This window comes from Pinus tabuliformis, chromosome 7 (assembly GCF_031772625.1).
Source record: "Pinus tabuliformis cultivar Carrire ecotype Pingquan chromosome 7, CPIR1, whole genome shotgun sequence".
NCBI lineage: Eukaryota > Viridiplantae > Streptophyta > Pinopsida > Pinales > Pinaceae > Pinus > Pinus tabuliformis.
Genome location: NC_142293.1, coordinates 1551422926 through 1551447081, shown reverse-complemented (window position 1 = coordinate 1551447081; position 24156 = coordinate 1551422926). Strand labels below are relative to the sequence as shown.

Below are 24156 nucleotides of genomic sequence, written 5' to 3'. Positions count from 1 at the left end.
CTGATTCCGTTCCACGTGTAGGGTGCTTAACTTTTTCCCACAGTTATTAATTGTAGTGAGGTACAAGTAATTAAGACGATATTGTACTTATGAGGCGGCATTACTCTGAAACTTGTCACAGCCATTCTCTACACGTTGTTGCTGTCAAATGCGCAACAAAGTCTTTGATGCGTTAATTCTTTCATGGTTGACCTTATAGGCCCATCTAGTGAGATTGGTAGAAGCCAAGACGCTTATAAATATTGTCACCACATGCAAAGCCTCAGAACATTATCCGCCTTGAAATCCCACATCTGCTATTTCTCTGGCCCAACAGTCTGTAACTTTGTGCAGCCTTTTCTCCCTATTTTCGGTTGTGCGTTCGATTCATAGGTTTTAGCTGAGTATTTTTAACTTTGTTTTCATGGCATCTCTGAAATTCAAGGTCACCCGAAAGCCGGCGGTCCTCGTCGCTCCTTCCCTCCCTACTCCGAGAGAAATTCTATATCTTTCCAATATTGATGATCAACCGACTCTGAGATTTCATAGTACCGGCGTTCAGTTCTATCGGTTCAACCCGTCTAGGAAGGGCGAGGATCCCGCCAGAGTTATCCGTGAAGGGCTGGCGAAGGTTTTGGTGTGGTACTATCCTTACACTGGAAGGCTGATAAAGGTGTGGTACTATCCTTGTCGTGGTAGAGTGCACGGGTGAAGGGGTTTTGTTTGTGGAAGCTGATGCGGACGTTTCTCTCGAGGAGTTCGGAGATCTCCTCCACCCCTTCCCCTACCGGGTTCTCTAACTATTACAAATTCTCCTGTTCTTCACATTCAGGTTAATTCATTATGCATGATAAACTTAATTCATGTTATTGTTCATTGTTATGGTCGTCGCTGTTGAACTTATGTCTATTGCAGGTTTGGGGAATATTTAAAAATTTGCCATCCATATAGGAGGTTGGCACTGATGGCTAGATTTCAAGAATAGTTATTAGACCTCAATTATTATTTCATTTTTTCTTGACCGTTGATTCCGAAATATTTACAGAATCTACAATCCAAAAAAACTAAAAAATAGCCCTTTCTACATGTATGTGTGATAATGATGTTTCAGGTGACGCGGCTGAGATGCGGAGGGTTCATATTGGCCACGGCTACGAATCACACCATGAGTGACGCCATTGGCTACGTTCAGTTCATGCAAGCTCTATCCGAAATGGTCAAGGGTGCAGCCAGGCCTTCGGTTCTACCGGTCTGGAAAAGAGAAATCCTCCGACCCCGCCCGAATCCTGCAATTAAATTCCCCCACTACGCATATGATCAAATCGATTGCAAGGATGGCGAGACGGTGAACATGAACGATATGGCAGAAAATTCTTTTTTTTTCGGGCAAAAGGAGATCGAGTTGCTTAAGAGACAAGCAGTAGAACAAGGCAAGTGCTCAACCTTTGATGTTCTGTCCGCGTTATTGTGGCGATTGAGAACAAGGTCTCTCCAACTGCCCGCAGAGCAGGAAGTTCGGTTCATATTCGCAATGGACGCCCGAGCGAAATTCGAGCCGCCGCTTCCGGAAGGCTTCTATGGCAATGCGGTCTGTTTGGCATGCACGAAAACTACAGCTGGAGATCTAACAAAGAAACCGTTGTCTTTCGCTGTCAAACTGATCCAGGAAGCGAAAAAGAGTGTGAACGACGAGTACATGCGGTCGGTGATCGACTTGATGGAGTTGAAAGGGCACCCTCTGGTCACAATGGTTGGCAGCTATGCGATTTCGGACTGTACCAAAATTGGGTTTCACGATTTGGATTTCGGGTGGGGAAAACCAGCCTACGGAGGGCCTGCAGAAGGTGGAGTGGGACCAGTGTCTGGCTTCTCGAGCTTTTTGATCCCTTATCAAACTAGACAGGGGGTGAAAGGAATAGTGGTTCCCGTCTGCCTGCCGTCCGCTGCCATGAAAATATTTCAGGTAGAAATCAAGGAAGCCATTGAGAACGCTCCTCTCGTTCATCGCAATGGCCTAAATTAATATATTAAGCATGCTCTTGTCCGTGGAATGAGTAATAATTAAGCAGTTGTTAGTGGAATAAGAAGCAAAGCCATCTTTCGTGAAAGACCGGTATGTTCTTTCGCTCTGCTGAACTTAGTTCGATTATAGATTTTGGAAAATCTTAATAGCAGCAGGGTCAATTTTGTGAAATATCAATATGATAATCTTTGGCTTTGGTGAACTCATCGATTATCGAATATATATTTGGGGAATATATGAACTTACTTAGACTAACAATTGTATCGAGAGATGAACAGGAAAGTCGATAGGCAGAGGAGGAGAATGTAAAAGGTAATAATTCAGAGACAATGAAATACAATTAAAATTAGAGTTTTTACTTATTTTCTAAAAAATTAAGAAGAAGTTAAATGTAAAAAGAAAGATAACTTAAATGTTTCATAACAATGGAAATTTTTGCAAGCACAAGGTAGATAGCAAAGGAATTCAATTTCTTCAGGGTTTTTAAAAATGGCATGAAATAAATTCTTGGAAGGAGGGGAAGAGGAAATTAATTTGAGAAATTAATAAGGGGGAAGGGTTTGTAGTTAAAGATTAAAAATCAAGCATTTGAATGAGAGACTTCCAAGAATGGCTTAACTTGTATCCATCTTTTTTTTTCAGAGGAAAAAACGAGATAGATTATATTAAGGAAATATAATGATCTAAATACAAGCAGAATGCTTAACTTGTATCCATCTTTATGATTAAAGTTATCCAGATTTTGAGGGCTTAGTGGATGATGTGGGTGGAATGGAAAGGATAAGGGGGCAAGGGTTTTAGCTTGGCCAAAGAATATGAGGTGGTTGGATTTATAAGCATGTTCAACAAACACTGGTTTTGAAAATCATATGTATTAGTTGTGTTATTTTCAGCCCGACTTAAGCTGATCTACCAATTTGGCCAATATAAAAATATCCACAAAAGCATGGAATTTAATAAACTCCAAGGCCCACTAATGAATCCAAATGATCATTGGGAAATATGTGTTTTCCAAGTTAACGGATCTACCAATTTGGCCAATATTGAATAATTGTTTTAAGGTCTTGTAGAGTTGGAAACCAGCTTGTATATTTTTAATATTTTTCTTGGCTAAAATTTAGAAATATGATTAGTGTTTCCATAAATTAGTATGTTCAAATCTAAATTATAAATAAAATAGAAATTATATTTTAGACTCTCTATAATATTTTATTTAATACTTTTAAATAAATCCTAAACAATAAGATATAAAATGTTTGAATAAATTGTAAATATTAAATAAAAATTTAAAATATATATATGAATGACAAATATCATGTTTCATATGTTATAAAATGTTTGAATACAATTAAATATTAAATTATTATTTGTTTATATATGGATAGAATAAAAGCTTTAAAATATTTGTATTTATTAAATGTGTGAAAAATTATTTAAAAAAAAGTATCTTTATAAATATTAAGTGATAGTTGTTTTTTCTTGTTGGAAAAAAAACCTAGAGAGCACTAACAACATATCCCAGCAAACGTGCACAGGTGTTTTTGTTTTCTCCAACCATATAAGATAAAACATCAAATTTAATTAATATTTAATATATATTTTTTTGTTTGGAATTCAATATTAAAGTTAATCATGTTGGCTTGGGGTAGCTCAATTGGCAATGGTTGTGGAAATGAAGTCTTGGCTTCAAATCTTGTGCTATCCTCCTTATCGGAGTGAGAAGTTGGACATGATGAAGATGTAGTTCCTAATTAATATTTAATAGTTTCAATTTCTATAGATATTCAATCCTTCACCTTCTTGAATATAATTTATAAATAATAAATATAATAAATGATCAAACTTATTTAATAATTAATACTTTTACACCACCATTGTTATTGTGTGATACAAGAAAGATATTTTTACACTAAATATCTATAATATTATAAGCAATGTCTACCAAATTTTAACATAAAACCCTGTAAGTTTAAAAAAAAACTTAATATACACATGTATATTTTCACTGTTAAAAAGTAGAAAGTTACCTTATCTTTAAATAAGTTAAATAAAAAAGAAAATATTTTTTTTTAAGAAAACTATAAATATTACCTATGAAACTAAATTGTGATATGAATTCTCAAAAAATAAAAATAAAAAAAGCCAACTAAAAAAATCAAATAGAATACCATTACAAATATAATTTTTAATATATTAAAATTTCACCTATGATATAGAATTACGTTTAAAAAACCATTAATTTTTAAATATTAAAGACAAATTTAAAATAACATTGAATGATATATTTTATTGAAACCATTGGTATTGACATATAATTCTGGAGGACCAAATTTATATAAATTATAATAAATAATAATCAATTAAAAAATAAATTAAAATTAAAATCCAACTTATTTAGAATAATTAAGTTTTTAAATTAAAATGTAACCAAACTTATCTATTTATTAAACTTATCTATTTATTAAGCGCTAAGGGATTTTAACTAATATTCCCATTCCTCTTGCAGTCACCTTCCGACTATCTTTTGCATTCTGCAGGGGAATGTTCATATTTCATTCTGCAGTAAAAGATTAGAAAGAAAATTCCTGAAATGTTATAGATAACGAGTACAACGGATAGAATGTCCCACTGTACACCACAGATTAAACCCTTCCACGGAAATTAATAAATAAACAAAACTAAAATAGCCTACTATTAAGCCAAAATTTCCTATTAGCCTACTTTTAATGAGAGGTAAAGCATTCGTTTGAATGAAAACTATTCCTGTTTTAATTTTAAACTACCTTATTAGCCTACTTTTAATGAGAGGTAAAGCATTCGTTTGAATGAAAACTATTCCTGTTTTAATTTTAAACTACCTTTCACAGTACTTTTAATATTTATTTTTGCCTTATTTAATATTTTCATATTCATCATTGAAATGAGATCACAATACTTTGCCTTATTTAATATTTTCATATTCATCATCAATGGGATCAAAATTTTCACTCAAACATTTTTTATTATATTAATTTTTTCTTGCAACGCTATGTCATTTTGGTGAAATTGAAAATTTATATGGTTTAAATTTTAGTGTCAAAATAAGATTTAGTGTTTTTAAAAAATATAAAAAATTTATGCAATATCAATAACACAAATTTACAATTCAACTGAAATTTATCAATTACTTTTCACATAAAATATACTGAGCAACAAAATTTATCAATTACTTTTCACATAAAATGTACTAAACAAAAACCTTATTTATTATTTTAAATACATAAAAATAATAATAATAAATAAGTAAATTTAAGCCTAACTTAAATTTTTATTATTATTCTATATGTAATATAAATCCAAAATAAAAACACATTAAACTCAGCCTTCAATACTCATTTCATTAATTAGAATTTTAAAACTAGCTCTTGCACAATTTTTTTTGGGGTGAAACCTCCTCCTTTCCCATCTTAGCCCGCCTTTGTTAAACAGTCTCAGAATCTTGGGTAAATATTTTCAGAATGTTTCTCGCCTCTGTTAAACAGTCTCAGAATCCTGTGTAAATATTTTCTGAATGTTTACAATTTTAAACTTTCATTTTATCTAATCATCTAGGTTGTTACCTCATTTTTATATTAATTAGCAAAGACATAAATTAAGTATTTTTTAATATTGATGTCTTTCTATTGTGCACCAATTCGATCTAGGCATCACTGTTCCACATTAACACTGTGCTTATATTTTAGGCTATAACATTACTTTCTCCTGCCAACTAGGACTTCACATCAAACTAGGACTTCATTTTTTTGTATACAAATAGCATATACTTCAATTTTTTTTTGGTTAATAATGCCGTCAGGTCTGGAAGACAGTGGTGCACTTTATATAAAAGCCCCGGACCCCGCCGATTGTGATATACGATATGGTTCAAGACCCGATATATATAAAATAAGGTTAATAATGCCGTCGGGTCCAAAGTATAGCAGTGAACATCATGCCTTAGTGTTGATTGCGATAGGAAAAATGGGGCGATTTATGCATGTTTGTGAAGGATTTCCTTTGTAAAGAGCTATAATGGAGATAAAGGTACGATGGAAGGTTTTTGAGGGTTGAAAAGGTGCTAATGGAGGATATGAATGAAGGGCTAGAAAGGGTTATAAATGGATCATGCGACAGATAAGAGGGGGGCTTAGCCATTAGGAATTGAAGATTTGACTCGGCAACGAGTTAAAGTCTCTGTGATAAAACAGATCATTCGGAGAGCTGAAAGATTAACTTTTAGGGGACCCATTCAAAATTGCTACTAAGGCAGGTTTTAATAGGGTGGTAGTTGTGGCTACAACAAATGGCGAACCGCTGGGTGAACCAGTGACCTCTGTTTCCAAATAAAACTTGGATCAATAGAACATCAGGGTGTTAAGATAAACTTGAAATGAAAACTCTATATATCAATAGGCATGGGTTCCAATTCAACATTAATTGCTTCAGCTGGGATAAAGACAAATAGCTTCTACTTACTGATAGGGTTTTGACAAGCATTCTCCAATGGTAGTATTATGGGATTTATTGACCCTCCTTTACCCGTTTTCTACCTTCAAGATTCCTTTTGGGGCCATCACTATTCTATCAATATCTGTTTAGGTGTGTACCTCAGCTTTTTATTTCTCATCAAACTTGATGTAGATATGTTTATCTGCACTTTATATAAGAATTTCAATGCTATATTTTCATATGATGGGATTTATTGACCCTCCTTTACCCGTTTTCTACCTTCAAGATTCCTTTTGGGGCCATCACTATTATATCAATATCTGTTTAGGTGTGTACCTCAGCTTTTTATTTCTCATCAAACTTGATGTAGATATGTTTATCTGCACTTTATATAAGAATTTCAATGCTATATTTTCATATGATTGAATGGGGCGCAGTCATGGATCATGCCATATTTTTAAACCGTTTAAGCAAGGTTAGGCTTACTGTATCAACCGGTACTCTCAGCCCAGCAACAGTCCCTACTCTAACCGGCTTCCCAAACAATCTGTCCTTCCAGATTGGCACAAGGACTTAACATTTCATTTTCTTTTAAATAAGTCCTTGCAGTTTCAGGCACAAGGACTTGAGCACAATTGGATTTGCCATAGAGTATATGACAGTGAGCTTAGCCCATGAAAATAGTTATACTTGTGGGTGACAGGTATTGGAGAATTTAGTGTGGTGGATGGGACCAATGGAGAATAACTGCAAACCTTACAGGCAAGTATAGGCTAGGTCTGAGTGGAATTTATTTAAAATGCAGCGTTCTTCCATGCCAATCTAGTTGTTGTTACACATTTTTTGCTTTATAAAGATGCCCCTATATGCTCCAGGTATCCAAGTTATCAACAGATCTCGCCTAGTTCCCAATAGATGCTAATGAGTAGCTTCGGTTTGAATTCCACCTCTGATTTTCCAGTTCTTATGGGCTCATTGAAAATTTGTTTGATTTTCAAGGTAATGATGGATTTAAGATCAACAGACTTATTAATAGGTTAATGAAGGAGGAAAAAAGCTGAAAGAGGCGAATGGGGGCAATTTGTAAAAGGTAAAAACAAGACTGGAGGACCTTAACATTAGTAATATAAATACTTTCATGAATGTTTTGATGATACGCTGAGCATGACCAACAACTCCTTCCTCCAACTGAGACATATCTGCTAGAAGAGATTGAGAAAGTTGTGTGCGTTTGTGTGTCTTTTGAGGTGCAATTTATAGCTATAGAATTCGAATATGTTGGCACAGAGTCCACTAAAATCTGGAAATCCACTGTCAATAATGAGCCACTGGAGATTTTGTCATTAATGACATTGCTACCCAACCTTGTCTGTGTGCCATCAGGGAAAATCACAAAACCCGATGGTAAAAGAGCCACGTAGTTGGGGTCACCACCATTGAGAACAACATTCATGGCCACTATATCAACGGGAGTGTAAATAACATAAGAGCTACATGTATCGGTGCAGCTCTCCTGGAGAATAAGCATGTTACCTTGGTTCCAATTCAAGTTCTACAGAGAAGAAAATATAAAATAAAATTAGACATTAGACATGAGATTTTGCCGCATCAAAATATATTGTCAACTTACGTTGAAACGCAAAAGGAAGACATAATTTAGGGGATCTTCACCGTTGGCGATATAGAATGTTCCACTGTACACCACAGATTAAACCCTTCGACGGAAATTAATAAATAAACAAAACTAAAATACCCTACTATTAAGCCAAAATTTCCTATTAGCCTTTTTTTTTAATGAGGTGAAGCATTCGTTTGAATGAAAGCTATTCCTGTTTTAATTTTAAACTATCTTTCACAGTACTTTTAATATTTATTTTTGCCTTATTTAATATTTTCATATTCATCATTGAAATGAGATCACAATACCTTTAATATTTATTTTTGCCCTATTTAATATTTTCATATTCATCATCAATGAGATCAAAATTTTCACTCAAAACATTTATTATTATTATTTTTTCTTGCAAGGTTATGTCATTTTGGTGACATTGAAAATTTACATGATTTAAATTGGATTTTTGAATGCTATTTAGTATCAAAATAAGATTTAATATTTTTAAAAAATATAAAAAAATTATACAATATCAATAACACAAATTTAAAATTTCATAATTTACAATTCAACTGAAATTTATCAATTACTTTTCACATAAAATATACTAAGCAACAAAATTTATCAATTACTTTTAACATAAAATGTACTAAACAAAAACCTTATTTATTATTTTAAATACATAAAAATAATAATAATAAATAAGTAAATTTAAGCCTAACTTTAAAACTTTATATTATTCTATATGTAATATACATCCAAAATAAAAACACATTTAGCATAGCATATACTTCATTTTTTGTATACAAATAGCATATACTTCAATTTTTTTTTGGTAAACGTTAAAGAAAGACAATTTTATAATCTCCTTCCAGATGCATCGCCCACATAACCACCTCCTTATCTCAAACGACCACCCACTAGTGGCTCTGCCTGCTTGACAACTCCGGGTACATCAGTCATTCCTAAGGAAGCAAGCATGTCCATGGTTTCTTTATCCACTTCATTAACATCGAATTTGAGGGCAGATTCGTGAGGAACGTAGTCCATGCGCCTCTCGCACTCCTCTTCTTCAAGCTTGAGAGAGATGCCTAGCACTGGGCCTCTTTGAATGCGCTTCATGTGCGTGTTGAACCCTGCAATCTTATTCCTCAAGCGCTTCGAGGGGATTATGGCCACCTCCACGATCTTCTTGTTGGTGTGGAAGTCGAGAGTCATGCGAGGTTTTCTTCACGGTTTTCGTTCTCACACGCCCCATTGGTGGTTGAAATGCGATCTCTTGACAAAAATCTAGTGGAGACTCAAAGGTTTTGTACAGTAAGAGTTTATTACTTGGAAAGCAAATGACGGAATCCAATAGTGTAATCCGAGATCTGGGAATATCAAAATTTCACTTTACCTTTGATCTGGGAATTAGACTTTGGGGTTTTTTTAGTTCCAAAACTCCAAGAATTCCTCGCTTCAAGGATCCTGTTAAAACTAAAAAAACAAATCAGTGAAAATGAAGGAGTGGCACTAGAACTGGTTATAGGTAAAAAGGAAACAAAGTGTTGATAGAATTCGACTAACTGCAATAACAAGCATGAGGAGCGTAATATGACAAAAGAACTGTGTCATATGGAGGCATGTACCTAGCAGCGCTCTGGTCGCCGGAGCAAGAGAGATTGAATAAATCCGGGATGGTCCAGGTCTGAATTCATGGGAGCAATCCACGACGATGGGTTAATAAATGTCGGCCAGGGCGATGGATTCAGGACGGAAACTCGTTAAAAATTGTGCAAAATTTGCCAAACGTGTCAAAATAGAATTGGTTCGAAGGGCAAAAATAAGGCTCTCCCATTGGGTGGTGCAAACAGTGTTTGTCCACCCAATCTCATAAAGAAAACGCCTTTAGGCGTAATTATAGATTTTGGGAAATAATATTAGGAAATATCTTAATAGTAGCTAGGTCAATTTTGTGAAGTATCAATATAATATTTTGATCTAGGAAACTGTTTTTCCTGATAATTAGTGAGAAAGTCACTTAAAATTTTTTAATTGTAAATTTGGTTCAATGTTTATAAAGCAAAGTTAGATTTTTTTCAACGTCAATTGGGTGTTAAAATTTGCGAAGTTATTGTTAGAGTTTTTTCATATTATATTAGTTTGATTGCAGATTTGGTTTATTAGTCTTTACCTTTGGCATAGCAGGGACTATAGGGATTGATAGGCACTGACTTAGAATTAAATCGCTTTGTCTAACTAATACATTCCATGTTTTACCCAATGTTTCCAAACCAACTTTTATCCAAAGTTTCAATTTGTACCTCTTATTGCCTAGGAAGAGTGTATGATTTAGATAAAACTGAAGCTAACGAGTTTGAAAATTTAAAAATGCATTACTTCAAAAGTGCTGTGTATAAAAGTTTCAACACTATATATATGTGTGTGTGTGTGTGTTTCAATGCTCACTATATGTAAGTTTCATTGTTGGCTCACATCTTATATAAACTATATGTTTCTGCATGTTTGAATTAAACATAATTGTTCCACCTAAACGGTGTTGAGTGACAAATGTCTTCTTCCCAGCCAAATTTAAAATATTTTGAAAATCCATCAAGAAATGCAGAGGGTTTCAAAAAGTTATCGTGCATACATTACTCAATCCCTTCCAATTTCTTTGACAATGAGTTGCTCGATTTCTAATCGAATGACAATTGATTCGTGTTGCAAAGGGTACAATTCTACGAATCCATGTTTGACTCTTTGTTTTTCCTTTTGCAATTTAGTTTCCCCATGAATTTATATTGGTTTGAATGAGTAAATTAGATTTTCTCCATAGGTTTTTCGCCTCTGGTTGTTCAAATTCGAGGTTCTAGAGTTCCTGTGACGTGCCATTTATAAAATTTGTGCAGGGTTGGATTGGTTTAATATTTCCACTAAAACTATCGTATAAGCTTGGAGATGGCTATAATTCATAGGATGTTACAAAGTCTTTTGAATTCATTCATGTGTGCTTTCCCCTGGTTTCAAGTACCAAAACCTTAGGATATCCCTGCCAGGCTTTCAGAGAATGCAAGGGTTTTAAGAAATAACACGACTCATTCTTAGTTGTGCCTCCTGTGCAGAATGTGTTGAGCCATTGGATTACACTGACCGATTTTCGAAATATTTTGTGAAAGGAATTAATTTAGTCATTAGTCATACTTCATTATGTTCAGACCAAATATTCTGATCTAAACTCTTTTGTTTCAGCCTTGAATAAATTTTGGCATGTAGATTATAATATTTTACAGTACTTGTCAGCTCAAAATCAATCTGTCCAATGATGCAAGCATAAACTATTTAGAGTGGTTGTATGTGCCTTCGTAGTAAGCTCAATAATACAATCCATTTTTAACCTTGGAAGTCGACAAAGATCAATTTTTAGTCCAGCCCATTTGTGAACTCCTTGAAAAAAAAATATTTGAAAGGAAGCTATGAAAATGTTCCATTGTATACGACCATGCCTATACTGCCCTTTGGGCTACGCTGGGACCCTAACCTAACACCGCCACATTTTGATATTTTCTTTTAGGGTCGTCAGGTCGAGGCATTTAGAAGGGTAATAGAGACACCATCTTAAGAAGAGGTGCATTTATGTCTTTGGCTCCTGTATGTTACAAAGCTTACAGTGACCAAACTACTAGTAAGCTTTCTCTATGCTATTGACCTAGCCATCTCTCTATGGACATAGCTAGGAAGGGGCAGTGAGGGTGCACCAGAAATAGATGCATAAAATTGAGGTTGAGATTGACCTACCTATCTCCCTATGGACCTAGCTAGCAAGGGGCGGTGAGGGTGCACTAGACCCAAATGCAAAAGGCAGAAAATTGAGGTGGGGATAAATGGTTTTCCTTACAACATTTTTGGGAAATTACTTTCTTCTTCCATATTATCTTATGAATAATAGGAAATGGATCTAAGTCCATGATTGGCCTCCCACTCCAAGGCGTACCTTTCCTTTCTCAGAGAAGAACTGAATGAAGTAAATGAAATGAGAAAGTCACCTCCTTATTGTGGTGTGTTGTGAATCTGAATGAAATCGGGAGCATTGACAAAAGGAAATGCTAAAGACAAAGGGAAGGGATCTAGAGCTTAGGGCTATGTCGTGAGCTAACCTGAGCCAACAAATAACGAAAATGAAGAAAATGAGTTTTTATTACCTATGGTTCACTTTCACTTTCCCATAATACAGGTAGGGAAGAAAATGAACACTTTATCCAATGGAACAATATAATCCTTGGTAGTTCGATATTCCCCAAAATGCACTCCAAGACAAAACCTTAAGTAGGGAAAAATTCACACTATGCAGGTAGGGAAGAATATGGACACTTTATCCAATGGAACAATAAAATCCTTGGTAGTCCGATCTTCCCCAAAATTCACTCCAAGGTAACAACTTAAGTAGGGAAAACTTCACACTGGATTTGAAGGGAAGAACAAGTACACCAATGCCGACGTGTTGCCACACTTGTCTAGTGAGCCCCGCTCTATTTTTGAGCCATGTGAAGTGTTTTAACACAAGTTTGGACATTATACCTCTCAATTTTCTGAGAAGAGGGAAAGCGTAAGAAACAATTTGTAGGGAGTGCAAAAATTTCTATTAGAAAATTATATATTATAAAGCAATGGAACACATAAAATATTGCAGAAACATAAACAAAGAAAATACATAAATCAAGAGAGACACAAATATATGTGGTTCACCTAATTTGGGCTATTTCCACAGAGAAACAACCAATCCTTCCTTTATATTATCCAGCAAAATGAAGAGATACAACCTACAACAAATCGCTGCAATTTCCTCTTCGCTCTCACTCAATCTTCTCTCTCTTTCTCACTCAGAATACACATATCCATAGTCACAATACTATTCCCTCATAGATAGCGAGGGGTTGCCTTCTAGGTCAAAAAACCCTAAATTAAACATAACTTCTACAATCAGATCACCCGCCTAATGAACAAATCATATTGAGTACGAAATTACAATATTTTACAAGGGCTCATAAAAATCTTCGTCGCCCCCCCTCCCTAGTGTCGATCAAATGGGGGGCGTTGATGCCCCATTACAAACTGGGGTCTAATGCGGCAATACCTTTGAATAAAGAAGATAATCAGGCTCCACACCCAATAATCTCCCACTTGGAGACTGATTATAGCAACTCCACCACTGCTTCATTTGTTGGACAATGACTCCACTTTGGACCTGACTGTTTCTCATCTTCATCATTATACCTAAAGACCAATTGAAACCAAGCAGAATCTCAGTTTCTCCCTGGTTACAGCTTTTGTTAACATATCTGCAGGATTCTGGCTAGTGTGTATCTTTTCCAGCTTCAATTGTCCATCTTCTAACACTGAACTTATGGAATGGTACTTGAGTTGTATATGTTTAGTCTTGGAATGAAATGCAAAGTTCTTTGCAAGAGGAATGACACTCTGGCTATCACTGTATAACTTGCCCAACTCCTTCTTTTTACCCAATTCATCCAGAAACCTTTGTAACCAAATCATTTATTTACTAGCCTCTGTAGCAACAACATACTTTGCTTCCATTGTTGAGAGTGCAACAACACTTTGCAATTTTGAAACCCATCTTAAAGTTGTTCCACCTATAGTAAACACATACTCTGTGGTTCACCCCATGTTATCTCTATCACGTGCCATATCTACATCAACATATCCCTGTAGAGAAATGTTTGAACCACCAAAGCATAATGCTTGATATGTGGTACCTCTAAAATACTCGAGAATCCACTTCATTACCATCCAATGTTATTTTCTTAGAATGTTCATGTACCTGCTTACAACAGCCACTACATGTGCAATATCAGGCCTTATATAGACCATTGCATACATTAAGCTTCAAATTGATGATGCATATAGAACTTTAGACATATAATCCATCTCTTCCCAAGTCTTGGGACACATCTCCTTACTTAGTTTGAAATGGGTAGACAAAGGTGTAGTAACAGATTTTGCGTTCTTCAGATTAAATATTTCCAAAACCTTTTGTATGTACTCACTCTCAGACAATGTTAATTTGCAATTTTTCCTGTCTCTAGTTATTCTCATACCAAGGATTTATTTTGCAGCACCCAAATCCTTCATTGCAAATGCATTTGCCAATTTTCTTTTGAGCACATTTATTTCTTGCATGTTAGACCATGCAACAAGCATCTCATCTACATACAATAACAATTTAATATAGCTTCCATCATTTTTCCTTTTGAGATAAACACAATGATTAGAGTGACATCTAGTATGACCTTGTTCAGACATAAACCTATCAAATTTTAGATACCACTACCTTGGAATCTGTTTTAAGACATACAAGGTCTTCTTCAACCTCCATACTAGTTTCTCCTTCCCTTGGACCTCATATCCTTGTGGTTGCTGCATATATATCTTTTCTTCCAAATCCCCATGGAGAAAGGTTGTCTTTACATCTAACTGCTCAAGATGCAAATCTTCTGCTGCTACTAGACTTAAAATAGTTCTGGTTGAAGTCATTTTAACAATAGGAGAAAATATTTCATCAAAGTATACCTTTATTCTGTGAAAATCCCTTCACCACAACTCTAGCTTTATACCTTTTTCTACCTCCATATTCTTCCTTCAACCTATAAACCCATTTATTCTGCAGCAGGTAACCTGACTAAGTCCCAAGTCTAGTTAGGTACCAAAGATTCCATCTCTTCTTTCATGGCTAGCTCCCACTTCTTCCTGGTTTCTACTTGCACTGCTTCTTCATAACATTCTGATTCCACAGAATCAGTGAAAATTACATAATATAATGAAGGAGAGTATCGTTCAGGGGGTCTACTTATCCTAGTAGATCTTTTATCACCACTTTCAGGTGTTTGAGGTGCCTGTTTCTATTGTGGTTCTTGTTGTTGTTTTGGTTGTTGATGATTATGATTTGCAGGCACCTTTACTTTTTCTGTGATCTCATCAGGCATTGTGTATTCTCTGTTTTTTTTTCCTGCCACTGATCCTTATACAAAAAGTTTTCATTGAATATGACATCTCTGCTCTTAATGATTTTGTGATTTTCATAATCTATAAGCGATAACCAAAATCATTAACACCATATCCAACAAAGGTACATTCCTTTGATTTTTCCTCAAGCTTTGTTCTATTTTCTTTATTAATGTAGACAAAGGCTTCACAACCAAAAGTCTTTAAAAATGAGTAGTTTACCTTTTTACCTATCCATGCCTCATCTGGAATATCTCCATCCAAGGAACTTTAAGGCCCTCTGTTTAGATAAACAAAAATATCTACAACATTTGCCCAAAATTGTAAAAGCAATCATGCATGCAATCTCATTCACCTTGCACGCTCAATGATTGTCTTGTTCATCCTTTCTGACACACCATTTTCTTATGGTTTTCCTAGAACTGTCTTCTCTTTGCGAATTCCATTCTCTGAACAATACTTATCAAAGTCTTTGCAGCAATATTCACCTCCATTGTCTGATCTGAGACACTTCAACCTTTTTCCCATCTCATTCTCAACCAAAGATTTCCATTTCTTGAAATTATCAAATACATCAGATTTATTTCGAATGCAATAAATCTAGGTTTTTCTCGTTGCATCATCAATAAAATTAACATAATAACGAGAGCCACCGAGAGATGATACCTGAGCAAGTACCCATACATCTGTATGCACATGCTCTAATATTTTGCTCTTTTCTTCTTTCCAAAATGTGAGGAATCTGACTCTCTTCTGTTTTTCATAAACACAATTCTCATAGAATTCCAAATCAACATGATTCAACTATGGCAACAAATTTCTTGAGCGAATAATTTGCATCCCCTTCTCACTCATGTGCCCGAGCCTATGATGCCATAATGTTGTATATGCTCCTGTAGAGGTTAAAGCATCAACATAATTAGAAATACCATTGCATAAATACAATGTACCAATCTTTTCTCCTTTTTCTATTATTAGGGCTCCTTTAGTGACCTTCCAGGTTTTATCTTTAAAGGTAGTTACACAACCTTCACCCCCGAACTTCCCTATTGAAATTATATTTTTCTATTAGATCTAGAACATGCCTTACCTTCTTCAATAGCCATTGGTTTCCATTATGACGTTTTATGAAAACTTTATCCATTCCAATGATTTTACAGGGTTTATCATCACCCAAACGAACCTGTCCAAAATCTCCTTGAACATAATCATGAAAATGTTTCCTATAAGGTGTGGCATGGAATGAGCCCCCTTAATCGACCACCTAGGCATCAATAATATTTTCTAATGAAAGAATCAAAGAATCTTGCAACACATCACTTGTCATATTCGCTTCATGATTTTTTCTTGCTGCGCGTCTCCTTATTTTCCCTTCCGAGACTTACAATCTTTATTCAAGTGTCCTATCTTCCCACATTTCCAGCACACTATCCTTGATATAGACTTGGACCTGCCTTTCCTTGAGTTACTGTGATATCTTGGGCTTTTCCTCTTTCCATTTTTTTCCACTAGTCTTTGTAGTCAAACCATTACCTAATGTCTCACCGAATATTTTTCGTCGCATTTCCCCGCTAAGGATTTCATCAACAACATCATCAAACTTTAAATTACTATATCCAGAGACATAGTTACTAATAGCCATAACTAAACCATTTCAACTTTCTTGCAATGGGCACGAAAATAACGAAGCCCTAACTTCAACATCAAAATTTACCACTACAGAACATAATTGACCGACAATCGTATTCAATTAATTTAAATGATCAGCAGCAGATCCACCTTCTAACATCTTCATATTAAATAAACGCTCGATAAGAAATACCTTATTTGAGGCCGGGGGTTTTTCATATAGTTTGGTCAATGCCGACATTAAACTTTCCATTGTCATTTCCTTTGAAATATTAAAGGCTACCGACGTTGCTAGGCATAGCCGTATTGTTCCAAGTGCCTTTCTATCAAGAATATGCCATTTTGTGTCTAACATACTCTTCAACTTCTTTGTCTTTCCACTCAATGGTAGGTACAAATATATCTGATACAAATAACCTTCCATCTACATCTTCCATAACAGGTAGTTTTAGCCATTAAATTTCTTGACCCTAAACCTACATCCTCTTCCATTGCTCCCACTCAAACCAGGAACCCTCCTCTTCTGCGAGTTTATCATCTAAATAGACCTTCGACTTTGATACCGGTTGTTAGAAAATTATATATTATAGAGCAATGGAACACATAAAATATTACATAAACATAAACATAGAAAACACATAAAACAACAGAGACAAAGATATACGTGGTTTACCCAATTTGGGCTACGTCCACGGAGAAACATCCAATCCTTCCTTTATATTATCCATCAAAATGAAGAGATACAACCTACCAAAAATCCACTGTAATTTCCTCTTCTCTCTCACACAATAACCTCTCTCTTTCTCACTCAGAATACACATATCCATAGCCGCAATAAATTTCCCTCATATATAGCGAGGGGTTTCCTTCTAGGGCAAAAAATCCTAATTAAACATAATGTCTACTATCATATCATTCGCCTAATGAAATGCTCAGATCATATTCCTAATCATCGTCACCCACCCATGGAACCCCGTGGTAGCTATCAAATGGGCGAGGTTTCCACCCCATTATGAACTGAGGTCCAACGCGGTGATACCTTTGAATAAATAAGATAATTAGGCTCCACACCCAACAATTTCTGTAAGAGAAAATTAGCTCGCATAGAGATTCAAGATAGTTACAGTGATGAGGAATGTAGAACCAAACATATATGGAGGAGAAGGATCAAATGGTCCAGAGCAAAAGAGTGAGCAAAGACAAAGAAAAATAACCAGAAAAACTCCTATGCAGTTCATGTCATTCATGCAAATGGGACCATATAACAACATATGTAGTACATCAATCGCAACCACAACCAAAAGTCTATTTAATCACATATTTATATTATTTAATTTAATTAAATACTGATTATCATGCCATGTGATTAACATGCACTACATGATTGCATGCATGGACTTTTTAGGAGTTTCTATAACATGATGTTAGTCAAAATTAAAAAAACCCTGGTTTCTTTGTTGTGAAAATGAATATTTTAGGGAATGGTTTGTGTAGGAATTTGAAAGACGTTGGAACCAAAAGATTTGGTCAAAACATGCAGGGAGAGGATTGAGCAGTGGAGAGAAGCCCATGAAGTATCACTAATCAACATAAAAACATAAATATTTAACCCAACATAAATCAAATTTTATGTTGCTCATTTCATATTTTTATTTATTTAATTTCTATATAATGAAATGCCATTTGAAAATCACATAAATACCACTTAATAGATGACACAACATTTTATCTCTAGTTCTTATAAAAGTTCATCGTAGATTTATTTGAGTGTGTATCTTCCTTTATATTGATTCTTAAACTATTAAAAACTTCAACCAAACTGAAGGAATCTAAACTATCCTTCCACAATAAGATTACCCTCCCAAAATGTAGTATAATGTCTAATGTTTCCAACTCTTGGTATAAGATTATCCTCCCAAAAAAAGGAAGGAGAAGAGAAATAAGTGAGTTCACATATAAAATCATTTCAGATGGAAATGACTTTAAAATTCCAGCAAACCATAAGCGATTTCACTATTCTAGACATTGAAACTGTCCTTTTTAGAAACATAACAAACTAAAAATTTATGTCGAACACAAGACGTTAATGTTCGTAACAAAATTAAATTGGAAAGCATTAAATCAATTCACTACACTAGCCCTACTTTTGAACACTTGTAGTGCACCCAAGGTTAATCTACAGTAGGTTGGTTTCACAAATTTCAACTAGTTTCACGAATTTACTATTTCAGTTTGGTTTGCTTGATATGCCATGGTATCAATACATTATTGCATTATTACTGCTTCCCTAATTTCTCCTTTGACGTTCCCGACAGGGACTACCGCTGCCTCTAGCCCTTGTTTGAAATAGTTACGAAGAAATTTACTTAGATTTTCGATTTGTTTTGGTGACCATGTGAGTTGTAAATTTTATCTTGATTATTTGGTTCAATGTTTATGAAGCTAAGTCGGGGTTACCTTTTTCTACATGCTAAATTTTTTCCAATGTTAGTTGGGTTGCAAAGTCATCATTAGATTTTTTATTTGTTTTGATGACTGTGTGAGCTATAAGTTCAGTTAAATTCTATTTTGTTTTGTTTTGGTTGTTTGTTTTTTACAAATTTTGTTTAAAATTTATTAACATCTTATATATCCAAATAAGATAATTTATAAAAACTAAATTTTAAAAATAATATTTCACAAAAAAAATCTAATTAAAAAAATCAAAATCCATATAAATATATAAAAATAGAATTTCATCCCAAAAGAAAAAAAAATCAAAACATAAAGTAGATAAACAAGAATCAAAACATAAAGTAGACAAATGAAATCTAGTTCCAGTGATCTAGTACTGATTTACATGTATCTCAAAATAAAGTAATGATGAAGTCATTGAATAAACAAAGTAAACTGCAAACAACACAATTGTTGGTCTTTAAAATCATAGGCACAAAGAGGGTCTTTAAAAAAAAACTGAATGAACAAGGGCATATTATTAGGAACAAAGCAAGGTTAGTATTCAATGGCTATTCACAGGTATAAGGTTTAGACTTTGAAGAAAAATTTTCACCACTAGAAAGGTTAAAAGAAATCATAACGTTTCTTACTTTTACATGTCACAAAGACTTCAAAGTATATCATATGGATGCCAAGTTTTCCTTTATTAACAAAGAGCTTGAAGAAGAAGTATATATATAACAACATGAGGGATTACAACTATCAAATAATCCTAATGATATTTGTATATTGAAGAAGGTACTTTACGGAGTCAAACAAGCACCACGAGAATAGTATTCTTGTTTGGCCAAGTATCTTAAAAAAAAGGCTTCACGAAAATCACAACTGATAGAAATTAATACATAAAATTAGATGATGAATATATTTGATTGTAGTTGTGTATGTTGATGACACAATATTTGGAAGCAACGAAAAATCCTTAGTTCAATGGTTTGCTAATGAAATGAAGTTAGAGCTTGAAATGTCAATGATTAGAGAAATTTCTTTCTTCCTTAGTCTACAAATCATACAAAATACAAAAGGCATGTTCATCTCTCAAGAGAAATATTTAAAATAAATGTTGAAAAAATTCAGAATGGAGGATTGTTCCCCTGTCATCACTCCTATGGTGGTGTTGACATGGCGAATTTTTTGCTTTACCAACAAGAGGAACTAACCCGATCATAGACCCCAATTAGATCTGCTTTCGTTTGGGATGGCTAGCTCCAATGGGTTTTAAAGGACCCTGTAAACTGTTAAAAGTGTTGAGAGATTGCTTCCTTGAGGAAGACTTCAATGAAATCAACAAAAGAAACAACTAACCTATATGTATCAAATCTTATCTACACTACTTCTCACTACTTAACTAGTCCTAACTATCCTAATCTATCTTGCAGGAGCATAAGAAAATAGGTTAAACATCATATATAGATTCCAAGTACAAATGAATCAATTACTGGTTCAACAAGAACAAGGCTGTATTAAATCCTTATTGCAATCCGATTACTTATACATGAATATACATTCATTTTCTTACAAATAACACTTCCAACTGATGTTTAAGAAAGTCTGGAATCAACAACCTTTCATGAGTTAACAATGCTATTGAATCATATTCAAATAACCAGGAATAACCATGAACTGCTTGTTATCAATATGCACAAAGCAAATCACATTTATCTTTATGCTAGCAACAACATACTGATTCTAAACATATGAGAGAAAAAGATACTAAATCTGAAACAACATGCTCCTTTTTGAACCAAACATACTTCTTTAGTCACAATAAATCAAAGCTGTTCTCTCCAAACAAAAATCCTCTCTCCTATCTGGAGGAAATACTTATGCAGCTGGAGATGATTCTCGGTCTTCCCATAACCTTTCGCCTTCCCCTGTTCTTTTGAATATACAGATCAGAATACACAGACGTAGAATAGTCAGTGTCACTGTTGACACGTAGAAGGCATATCTGCCACTGGAGCGCTTCATTTCCCGGGGAAATGAATAGGTGTTGATTAGAAGAGGATGACTGTGTGTCATCTCTTCATGATGAAACCTGGGGCAATTTCACTTTCGAAATACACAGGCAATGCATGGAACTCGACCGAAAACGCCTAAGGCTGCCTCTTTAAATGACACATTCGCATATATGGATCGTCCAGATCGACTTATGCATCTTTTACTCCTCGCCTGTAGAGAAAATTCGTATTAGCTATGATTATGAGAAATATTCCAAACATGCTTCTAAACAAACCTTGCATTCAGCCACCATTTCTATTAATCTCACAATGCAAAGCAACCATGATTATTAAGCCATTGAACCTGTTATAACCTCTATTCACGTTGCCCACAATATTCATTATCTTTCAAGAGTCCATTTGCAACGCTTCCATAGGCAGACCATTCACTTTACCTGATTTTCTTTCAAAAGTCGGGACCACAACATTTTATTGAATATACAGGAAAACACAAGAAAACCCGCCGTCGGGCCATAAGGCCAGAATTGAAAAATTATGGACATGCGCGTATAATTATCGCTGGGTCCGCCATATCACTCCTTTACATATTGCATAACCCCTGGGCTCTGCCGATTGCGATAAGCGACCGGGGAAAGCGGACCCGAAATATATATATATATATATATATATATATATATATATATATATATATATATATATATATATATATCTATATATATATATAGATATATATGTTAATACTGCTGGCGAGTCCGCCATATCGTACCACAATGTTTCAATAGCGGCGGGTGAATGGGCCTTGGGTTCCATTGGAGCCCGATTGCGATATGTGATGGGGCTTCGGACCCGAAATATATATATGCTGCACTTAATAGTCCCGACGAGTCCGCAACATATGACTTTCCTTTGAAAAACCCAGACCCCAGCGTATTATCGAAAAACATGGAAAACAAGGGAAAACCCTGTGGCCAAGCCGTAAGGCTGGACTTCAAATATTATACCCCTCCCTCTATAATCATCGTCAGGTCCGGTATATAATGGTGTGTCTTATATATAAGCCTCGGGACCCCGCCGATTGTGATATGCGATGGGGAATCGGACCCAATAACGTATATATTTTACTTTGTAGTCCTGTCGGGTCCGATATATCGCATCGGCCTTATGTATAGGCTTTAACTTCCGGCAATTGCGATATGGTTCCAGACCTGATATATATGAAATATGGTTAATAATGCCGTCGGGTCCGGAAGACAGTGGTGCACTTTATATAAAAGCCCCGGACCCCGCCGATTGTGATATGCGATATGGTTCCAGACCAGATATATATAAAATAAGGTTAATAATGCCATTGGGTCCAAAGTATAGCGGTGAACATCATGCCTTAGTGTTAATTGCGATAGGAAAAATGGGGTGATTTATGCATGTTTGTGAAGGATTTCCTTTGTAAAGAGCTATAATGGAGATAAAGGTACGATGGAAGGTTTTTGAGGGTTGAAAAGGTGCTGATGGAGGATATGAATGAAGGGCTAGAAAGGGTTATAAATGGATCATGCGACAGATAAGAGGGGGGCTTAGCCATTAGGAATTGAAGATTTGACTCGGCAACAAGTTGAAGTCTCTGTGATAAAACAGATCATTCGGAGAGCTGAAAGATTAACTTTTAGGGGACCCATTCAAAATTACTACCAAGGCAGGTTTTAATAGGGTGGTAGTTGTGGCTACAACAAATGGCGAACCGCTAGGTGAACCAGTGACCTCTGTTTTCAAATAAACCTTGGATCAATAGAACATCAGGGTGTTAAGATAAACTTGAAATGAAAACTCTATAGATCAACATGCATGGGTTCCACTTCAACATTAATTGCTTCAGGTGGGATAAAGACAAATAGCTTCTACTGACTGGTAGGGTTTTGACAAGCATTCTCCAATGGTAGTATTATGGGATTTATTGACCCTCCTTTACCCGTTTTCTACCTTCAGGATTCCTTTTGGGGACATCACTATTCTATCAATATCTGTTTAGGTGTGTACCTCAGCTTTTTATTGCTCATCAAACTTGATGTAGATATGTTTATCTGCACTTTATATAAGAATTTCAATGCTATATTTTCATATGATTGAATGGGGCGCAGTCATGGATCATGCCATATTTTTAAACCGCTTAAGCAAGGTCAGGCTTACTATATCAACCGGTACTCTGAGCCCAGCAACAGTCCCTACTCTAACCGGCTTCCCCTCCAGATTGGCACAAGGACTTAACATTTCATTTTCTTTTAAATAAGTCCTTGCAGTTTCAGGCACAAGGACTAGAGCACAATTGGATTTGCCACAGAGTATATGACAGTGAGCTTAGCCCATGAAAAGAGGTATACTTGTGGGTGACAGGTATTGGAGAATTTAGTGTGGTGGATGGGACCAATGGAGAATAACTGCAAACCTTACAGGCAAGTATAGGCTAGGTCTGAGTGGAATTTATTTAAAATGCAGCGTTCTTCCATGCCAGTCCAGCTGTTGTTACACATTTTTTGCTTTATAAAGATGCCCCTATATGCTCCAGGTATCCAAGTTATCAACAGATCTCGCCTAGTTCCCAACAGATGCCAATGAGTGGCCTCAGTTTGAATTCCACCTCCGATTTTCCAGTTCTTATGGGCTCATTGAAAATTTGTTTGATTTTCAAGGTAATGATGGATTTAGGATCAACAGACTTATTAACAGTTTAATGAAGGAAGAAATAAGCTGAAAGAGGCGAATGGGGGAAATCTGAAAAAGGTAAAAACAAGACTGGAGGACCTTAACATTAGTAATATAAACACTATCATGAATGTTTTGATGATACGCTGAGCATGACCAACAACTCCTTCCTCCAGCTGAGACATATCTGCTAGAAGAGATTGAGAAAGTTGTGTGCGTTTGTGTGTCTTTTGAGGTGCAATTTATAGCTATAGAATTCGAATATGTTGGCACAGAGTCCACTAAAATCTGGAAAG

General features: G+C 35.2%; 2 pseudogenes across 1 annotated transcript; one reads left to right on the top strand and one right to left on the bottom strand.

The window, feature by feature from the left end:
- Positions 1-270: 270 nt before the first annotated feature.
- Positions 271-2200, top strand: LOC149253835 (benzyl alcohol O-benzoyltransferase-like; annotated as a pseudogene). Its single transcript, XR_016267111.1, has 2 exons — positions 271-811; positions 1091-2200. The product of XR_016267111.1 is annotated as a benzyl alcohol O-benzoyltransferase-like (transcript).
- A 6781-nt stretch (positions 2201-8981) lies between these two features.
- On the bottom strand, positions 8982-9339 carry LOC149253834 (small ribosomal subunit protein eS17-like; annotated as a pseudogene).
- Positions 9340-24156: the final 14817 nt, after the last annotated feature.